General features: G+C 48.4%; 1 pseudogene; it reads right to left on the bottom strand.

The window, feature by feature from the left end:
• Window positions 1-409: 409 nt before the first annotated feature.
• Window positions 410-527, bottom strand: LOC126163788 (5S ribosomal RNA; annotated as a pseudogene).
• Between the last annotated feature and the right edge of the window lie 8,586 nt (window positions 528-9,113).

Here is a 9,113-nt window from a genome sequence, read left to right as displayed (position 1 = left end):
ATTTTAGTAATTATCAAGATTAGGTTAGTTAGGTTTAAGTAGTTCTAAGTTCTAGGGGACTGACGACCTCAGCAGTTAAGTCCCATAGTGCTCAGAGCCATTTGAAGTTGAACCATTTTGACTGTTCAAGCTGGTGGAGGTTCGTAATGGCGTGGGGCGTGTCTAGTTGCAGACGTCTAGATATGACTCCGTAAAACGTAAAATCCATCCACAGGCCCTGGCGGACCCAGTGGTACCGACCGGCCGTCGTGTCATCCTCAACACACAGGCGTCACTGGATGCGGATATGGAGGGGCATGTGGTCACCACACCACTCTCCCGGCCGTAGGCCAGTTTCCGAGACCAGAGCCGCTACTTCTTAATCAAGTAGCTCCTCAGTTTGTCTCACAATGGCTGAGTGCACCCCGCTGGCCACCAGCGCTCGGCAGACCGGATGGTCACCCATCCAAGCGCTAGCCCAGCCCGACAACGCTTAACTTCGGTGATCTGACGGGAACCGGTGTCAGCGCTGCGGCAGGGCCGTTGGCAGATACGACTCCGACAGGTGACATATATGTAAGAACCTGTGTGATCACCTGCATCCATTCATGCCCATTGTGCATTCCGACGGACTTGGGCAAATCCAACAGGATAATGCGACACCCTACAGGTCCAGAATTGCTACAGAGTGGCTCCAGGAACACTCTTCTAATTTTGAACACTTACGCTGGCCACCAAACTGCCCGACATGAACATTAGTGAGCATATCCGGGATGTCTTGCAACTTGCTGTTCAGAAGAGATCCCCACACTCTCGTACTCTTACGGATTCATTGTGTCATATGCCTCCAGCACAACTTCAGACATTAGTCAAGTCCACGCCACGTCGTGTTGCATCAATGCTGCGTACTCGTGGGGGCCCTACACGATATTAGGCAGGTGTACCAGTTTCTTTGGCTCTTCACTGTATATGGCTGTTAGCAATGTCATGAACAGATTCGTCTCATTTAAATGCCGTTATATGACATGAAATTTTATGCTTGACAATGCATTTGAGCCGAAACTGAAATAGCGAGATAAAAACAGTTACTGCTAAAAGAGAAAATTACGTTATTTAAAGAATTTATAGAGGATGTGGAACAGTCTTACAAGAAGTTAATCAGACTCTTCCTTCCCCTTCAGGACAAGACAAGCTGGTAGTGGTGTAAAGGGAAGGGGGGTGGGGGAGAGTGGTTCACAACTGGGACGTGACTTCCAGTTGTGACACCTGCCTTACGGCCAATGGAAACCTCCCAAAATAAATGGTCGGAATTGTTTGATTGGAGTAATTTTTAATCAATTTCTGAGACAATACTTCCAGTTTTTCTCTATGTGTTTGACAGCGAGAAGCCAGTTCCAAGTGTTGCAAAAATAGTTCAAATGGCTCTGAGCACTATGGGACTTAATTTCTGAGGTCATCAGTCCCCTAGAACTTAGAACTACTTAAACCTAACTAACCTAAGGACATCACACAACCGCTCGGCCACTCCGGCCGGCCTAACTGTTGCAGTTTACCTTCACGTGAGTGAAGGTCTTCTATTAGGCCCTTCGTGTGATGAGCTTTGTAAATTATACGAGGGTAATCTCCAAAGTAAGGTCTCCTATTTTTTTATACGTACATAGACCTGTTTATTTCTGCAATGGTTTACATCAGTTTACAGCTTGAACATTTAGCTATTTTCTAAAATGATCACCATTTCTGTCGATGCAGTTTTGTAGGCGCTGTGGCAGTTTTTGTATGCCCATGTGATACCAGCTCGCCGTCATGCTGTTCAGAACGTTATGAACCTCTTCTTTCACCTCGTCGTCGGAGCTGAATCGCTGGGACTAAAATTAACGCTGACGGGTGCTGTGAGACTCTGAAAAAACTCAAACAGGCAATTCAGAACCGGAGAAGAGGAATGTTGAGCAAAGGGCATACACATTCTCCAGGACAACGCTCGCCCACACATCGCTCGGCAAACCGTTGCTCTCCTGCAACAGTTTCAGTGGAACATAGTCACGCACCCACCCTATAGTCATGACTTGGCGCTCAGTGACTATCACCCGTTCCCTAGGGCCGGCCGCGGTGGTCTCGCGGTTCTAGGCGCGCAGTCCGGAACCGTGCGACTGCTACGGTCGCAGGTTCGAATCCTGCCTCGGGCATGGATGTGTGTGATGTCCTTAGGTTAGTTAGGTTTAAGTAGTTCTAAGTTCTAGGGGACTGATGACCACAGCTGTTAAGTCCCATAGTGCTCAGAGCCATTTGAACCATTTTTTTGTCCCCTAGGTTAAGAGAACATTTGGCCGGAAAGCGATTCAGCTCCGACGACGAGGTGAAAGAAGAGGTTCATAAGTTTCTGAAAAGCATGGCGGCGAGTTGGTATGCCATGGGCATACACAGAGTCTACAAAAATGCATCGACAGAAATGGTGATTATGTCGAAAAATAGCTAAATGTTCAAGCTGTAAACTGATGTAAACCATTGTAGAAATAAACAGGTCTAAATACTTATAAAAAAATAGGAGACCTTACTTTTGGGGTTACCCTCGTAGTACGAGAAACACAATCTTGCAGCGGCATTTGCTGGCTGATACACTAATTGCAGATGTATCCGCGTTTGCACGCGCCAGCCGCAAATGCGTGTTTAGCATATTCGAATGGAGTGCGTGAAAGGCAAGGGGAGGGTCACCTGCGCCCTAAATCACTCGGGCGTAACGCAGCAGTGACAGCCCAACGAAGGCCGCTCAGGATTCCGCCTTTCCCGGCACCGCGCCCGGACAGGAACCGCCGTGTCTCTAACACGGCCGGGACACGCAGTAATAAAGCGACGTCGGCGACGGCGCGGCCGTGATGTAAGGCGACGCGGGCAATTAGGCGGCAGCTGCGTGTCCGAGGGCCCGGGATCGACCCCCCGCGAGGCCCCCTGACTGAGTGCGGCACTAATTGAGCGGTGCTCCGCGGGGCGCGACTGCTCGTAGTGAATTTTAATTAGGCCCGCCCGGCTGTCTTAGAGGCGCCGTGGTCCCACGAGCGCAACTACGCCGACGGAGCGGCTGTGCGGCCGTTTTAAGCCGTGCCGAGCACTCGGATCTGTGCAACGTGGCCTCAAACATCTGGAAAGTAAAGGTCAGGCGTGTTGTGTGCTGGATCTTGTGCACTCGTCGCTTATAGGGTGTATAAAGGATGCTGCGTTCTCGGAATGCTATACAACAATAGAAAACAAATAACATTAATACACTCCTGGAAATGGAAAAAAGAACACATTGACACCGGTGTGTCAGACCCACCATACTTGCTCCGGACACTGCGAGAGGGCTGTACAAGCAATGATCACACGCACGGCACAGCGGAACCACCAGGAACCGCGGTGTTGGCCGTCGAATGGCGCTAGCTGCGCAGCATTTGTGCACCGCCGCCGTCAGTGTCAGCCTGTTTGCCGTGGCATACGGAGCTCCATCGCAGTCTTCAAGACTGGTAGCATGCCGCGACAGCGTGGACGTGAACCGTATGTGCAGTTGACGGACTTTGAGCGAGGGCGTATAGTGGGCATGCGGGAGGCCGGGTGGACGTACCGCCGAATTGCTCAACACGTGGGGCGTGAGGTCTCCACAGTACATCGATGTTGTCGCCAGTGGTCGGCGGAAGGTGCACGTGCCCGTCGACCTGGGACCGGACCGCAGCGACGCACGGATGCACGCCAAGACCGTAGGATCCTACGCAGTGCCGTAGGGGACCGCACCGCCACTTCCCAGCAAATTAGGGACACTGTTGCTCCTGGGGTATCGGCGAGGACCATTCGCAACCATCTCCATGAAGCTGGGCTACGGTCCCGCACACCGTTAGGCCGTCTTCCGCTCACGCCCCAACATCGTGCAGCCCGCCTCCAGTGGTGTCGCGACAGGCGTGAATGGAGGGACGAATGGAGACGTGTCGTCTTCAGCGATGAGAGTCGCTTCTGCCTTGGTGCCAATGATGGTCGTATGCGTGTTTGGCGCCGTGCAGGTGAGCGCCACAATCAGGACTGCATACGACCGAGGCACACAGGGCCAACACCCGGCATCATGGTGTGGGGAGCGATCTCCTACACTGGCCGTACACCACTGGTGATCCACTGAATAGTGCACGGTACATCCAAACCGTCATCGAACCCATCGTTCTACCATTCCTAGACCGGCAAGGGAACTTGCTGTTCCAACAGGACAATGCACGTCCGCATGTATCCCGTGCCACCCAACGTGCTCTAGAAGGTGTAAGTCAACTACCCTGGCCTGCAAGATCTCCGGATCTGTCCCCCATTGAGCATGTTTGGGACTGGATGAAGCGTCGTCTCACGCGGTCTGCACGTCCAGCACGAACGCTGGTCCAACTGAGGCGCCAGGTGGAAATGGCATGGCAAGCCGTTCCACAGGACTACATCCAGCATCTCTACGATCGTCTCCATGGGAGAATAGCAGCCTGCATTGCTGCGAAAGGTGGATATACACTGTACTAGTGCCGACATTGTGCATGCTCTGTTGTCTGTGTCTATGCGCCTGTGGTTCTGTCAGTGTGATCATGTGATGTATCTGACCCCAGGAATGTGTCAATAAAGTTTCCCCTTCCTGGGACAATGAATTCACGGTGTTCTTATTTCAATTTCCAGGAGTGTAACATTAATAGTTTCATTTTTATAAAGCAGACTGACAATACTTAATTTTGGAGTTACATCGGTGCCGCAAGTAACATGCAAACAGTAATATTCTTCGCTATAGACAAAGGCCAACTAAGCACTTGATGACAATCTGATATCGTAGCGCTAATGTCCGCATACTGAACCGGTCTGAGCACTAATGTCCGACCGAGGCGGTTTTCGTTTTGTTTTGTTTTCTTTACTGTAATTTTTTACACCTTTACATAAAGGCAGACCGGCAGTGCCACACCTATGCCGCTCTTCGGCCACAGAAAAAACATACATAAAACAGGAAGACATATTAAACAAACATACATGGAGGATAAAAACAGCCGGCCGCGGTGGTCTAGCGGTTCTGGCGCTGCAGCCCGGAACCGCGGGACTGCTACGGTCGCTGGTTCGAATCCTGCCTCGGGCATGGGTGTGTGTGATGTCCTTAGGTTAGTTTGGTTTAAGTAGTTCTAAGTTCTAGGGGACTTATGACCTAAGATGTTGAGTCCGATAGGGCTCAGAGCCATTTTACCCGCATCTCGTGGTCGTGCGGTAGCGTTCTCGCTTCCCACGCCCGGGTTCCCGGGTTCGATTCCCGGCGGGGTCAGGGATTTTCTCTGCCTCGTGATGGCTGGGTGTTGTGTGCTGTCCTTGGGTTAGTTAGGTTTAAGTAGTTCTAAGTTCTAGGGGACTGATGACCATAGATGTTAAGTCCCATAGTGCTCAGAGCCATTTGAGCCATTTTCAGAGCCATTTGAACCATTTTTTTTTTTTGATAAAAACAGGGGACATACATATTAAAATAAATGAAGGCGTTCACGGATGCGCTGTTTGTATAAAAACGTTCAACACTGTACACAACGGAGACTCAGAGTTTAATATGTGAACGGAAGAGCACTGAAGGAGAGGCACTGATGAACTGTTGGGAAGAGAAACACTAGCACAGTGGCGACCATCTCCAGCGCACTAAAAACATACTGTGCACACGAAAAAGCTGGGGGCCTGCCAGAGGGAAGAGGTGAGGGAAGGAGGGACTGGGGGAGAAGATGCCAGTGGGAGAGAAGAAAGGAGGGGGAGGGGAGAGTGTATGGGGGTGTGGAAGCCTGGGGAGGGAAGGGAAGGAGGAGGGGGAGGAAGTGAGGAAGGAGAGAAGGGAAAGAGGGTGCCCTGGAGGAAAAACACATGAGGAGGAAGGGGAGGATCAAAGCTGGCGCGAGGGGTAGAGGGAGGGGACGAGGACATCATCAGGGAGGGGAAGTTGACAGAAGCCACTTTGGGCAAGGGTATGGAGTGTGGTAAGATGGAGAGCGGGTGGGATGCAGCTGTACAGGCGTGGCAGTGGACGAGGGTGGGAAAGGATGGGAGAGACAAGCGGGTGAGGGGGATCAAGTTTACAGGAGGTGTAAAGGATCCGTATCCGTTCAAGGAAGAGGAAGAGGTGCGGGAAAGGGATTAAGTTGTAGAGGATCCGTGTGGGGGAAGGGAGGCGGATGCGATAGGCGAGGCGGAGCGCATGGCGTTCCAGGATTTGAAGGGACTTGTAGTAGGCTGGAGGGACGGAGATCCAGGTAAGATGGGCATAACAGAGGATGGAGCGGACGAGGGATTTATAGGTGTGGAGGACTATGGAGGGGTCCAGAACCCGTATACGGCCAGAAAGGAGCTTGAGGAGGCGGAGTCAGGAGTGTGCCTTGGCTTGGATCGTTCGGAGATGGGGGGGGTTCAGGAGAGGCGACGGTCGAGGGTGACGCCAAGGTACTTGAGGGTGGGGGTAAGGTTAATAGGATGGACATAGATGCTGAGATAAAAATCAAGGAGACGGAAGGAAGGGGTGTTTTTGCCTTCAATGATCGCCTGGGTTACCGAGGCTGGCAGGAGCGGCACTTATATTCACTTCTTGCAGGGGGCGCTTGTGTCATGGTGCGGTCCTTGTCAGCAGGCTATTGGCTGACGTTTTCTCACTTTCTCTGGTCCTGGGTTCTTCCTCTTCCTTCCGGCGCTTGTGGTTATGCCAGAACATTGTAACCACAGAGAAGTCACCTACTACAAAGGTCTGCAACATAGCTCGATGAAACTTGGATCACACATAGAACGAAGTGCTAAGTTGCGAATTAAAACACGCACAACACTAGTGTAATGTTCTACAATATGTATTGTTTGTTTGGTAGAACGGTTTACAGCTGTTATGCTGTAAGTAGGCTGTTTATGTTTTCTTTATGTAAGTAGGCTGTTTTATGTTTTCTTATTGGCAACGTTATGTAGCGCTCTATATGAAAATCACTGGCTGTGCTGTGTGCAGTCTGTGGCTAGTTTGCATTGTTGTCTGCCATTGTAGTGTTGGGCAGCGGCAGCTGGATGTGAACAGCGCGTAGCGTTGCGCAGTTGGAGGTGAGCCGCCAGCAGTGGTGGATGTGGGGAGAGAGATGGCGGATTTTGGAATTTGTCATGAACTGCTATATATATGATGATATTAAGGTAAATACAGTGTTTGTTCTCTATTAAAATCTTTCATTTGCTAACTATCCCTATCAGTAGTTAGTGCCTTCCGTAGTTTGAATCTTTTATTTAGCTGGCAGTAGTGGCGCTCGCTGTATTGCAGTAGTTCGAGTAATGAAGATTTTTGTGAGGTAAGTGATTTCTGAAAGGTATAGTTTAATGTTACTCAGGGCCATTCTTTTGCAGGGATCTTTGATAGTCAGATTGCGTTGCGCTAAAAACATTGTGTGTCAGGTTAAGCACAGTCGTCTACAATTGTTCTAAGGGGACGTTTCATATGTCGACCCTTAGCCTAGGATACCTCACTGGAATCTTCTGATTTTTTTCTTGTAGTTTGTGTAATTAGTGTAGCTTTTGTTTATTGCTAGCGCGTAATTATAGAGAGAATTTCCTTGGTAGTTGTGGTTTTTCATTGTTGCACAGTAAAACAGTTGTGGCATGCATGTAGATTTGCACCAAGTATTTCGCAGCTGCGCTTGCAATTAACTAGATATTATTTTCAGTTCTATGTTAATGTGTTCTCTTATTTTTGCTCTTCAAATTCTGCTTTTCTGTGTTGTCGTGTGAAATATTGTGACAATAATGGCGTGTGAAAAACGTAACACTCGGCTCCAAAGTAAACTGAGAAATAATAGTGACGACGAGCGTAGCTTATCAGCACCACTGGGTAGTGAATTAACAGACATTCGAAGTAGTAATTTGGTAATTGTACATAGGGAAATGGAGCGGGCTGCAAACAATGGTGTAGACAGTGAAACAATTAGCGAACAGGGAAGCATTATCGATCGATCGGTCGGCAACAGCTCGCCTCAGGAATCCGAAATGACAGGACACAATCTTGCAAATACTGTAGATTCAGGTTTTGCATCCTCACCATTTTCTCAAATAAGTCAAGACACATTTTCTGCTTGTCAAAATGTGAATGTTGCTGCTGCAAATGCACTGCCGAAAAGAGTAGAGGAACAGATTCCAGACATAAATGCATTGTTATTACAATTAATGCAACAAATGGGACAAAATCTTCAAAAGTTAGACACAATGGAACGAAATCAGAGCCAAACACTGCAAAAGCTTCAAAAGTTAGACGCAATGGAACAATACCAGAGACAAACACAGCAACAGTTAGACACAGTGGAACAAAATCTTACAAAGTTAGACACAGTGGAACAAAATCTTCAAAAGTTAGACACCACACTTGAACAAACACGTGAAGATTTAACTACTGAATTACATAACATTGAATCGAAATGTCAAAAAGTCTGTAATGACGTAAAAACACAAATTTGTGAGCATTTTCAACCTATTTTTTCACGGCATGAAAATGCATTACAGAATCACGAAGCAGCCATAAAAGAACTGCAAACCATTGTTCATGAAAATCATGAGACCTTGTGGGCTAAAATTGACTCAGTTGCATCTACCGATTCGGTTACGCAACTTGCAAAAACTCAGGAAAACTTAAAGAACACAGTAGATTCGATTTCAACACAAATGGACACTCTGAAACTTGGTTCAGAAAAACACACTGAGGAAATGTGTTCACTATCGGAGAAAGTAGCTGAGCTTTCGGATCAGTTCACTAACTTATCTGCAAAGGTAGATGATGATCTGAATGACACAAGACCCGTAGCCTTTACTGACACAGAAGAGTATGAACAAATTAGAAAATTCAAACAAAATCAAAATCAAATCAATACACAGTACAAAAGAGAAATCCGGGAAGTACAAGATCAGTTGACGCAGGTGATACAAGAATTACATATTTCAGAGGACACTCATGCTCCAACACGGGAAGAAGAACTTAGAAATACGGAAAAGCCACAAAATAATAACACAGGGCATTTCGGTAATTATGAAAGGAATTGGCAAGGTGGACCGAATTTTGAGATGGAACCGCCGACACGACGTAACAATGACCGATATGCTACAAGCCGACACGATGACTTTGACTATAAGCT

Source organism: Schistocerca cancellata, chromosome 2 (genome assembly GCF_023864275.1).
Source record: "Schistocerca cancellata isolate TAMUIC-IGC-003103 chromosome 2, iqSchCanc2.1, whole genome shotgun sequence".
NCBI lineage: Eukaryota > Metazoa > Arthropoda > Insecta > Orthoptera > Acrididae > Schistocerca > Schistocerca cancellata.
Note: the sequence above shows the minus strand (reverse complement) of the source record. Positions and strands in the feature narration are given on the sequence as shown.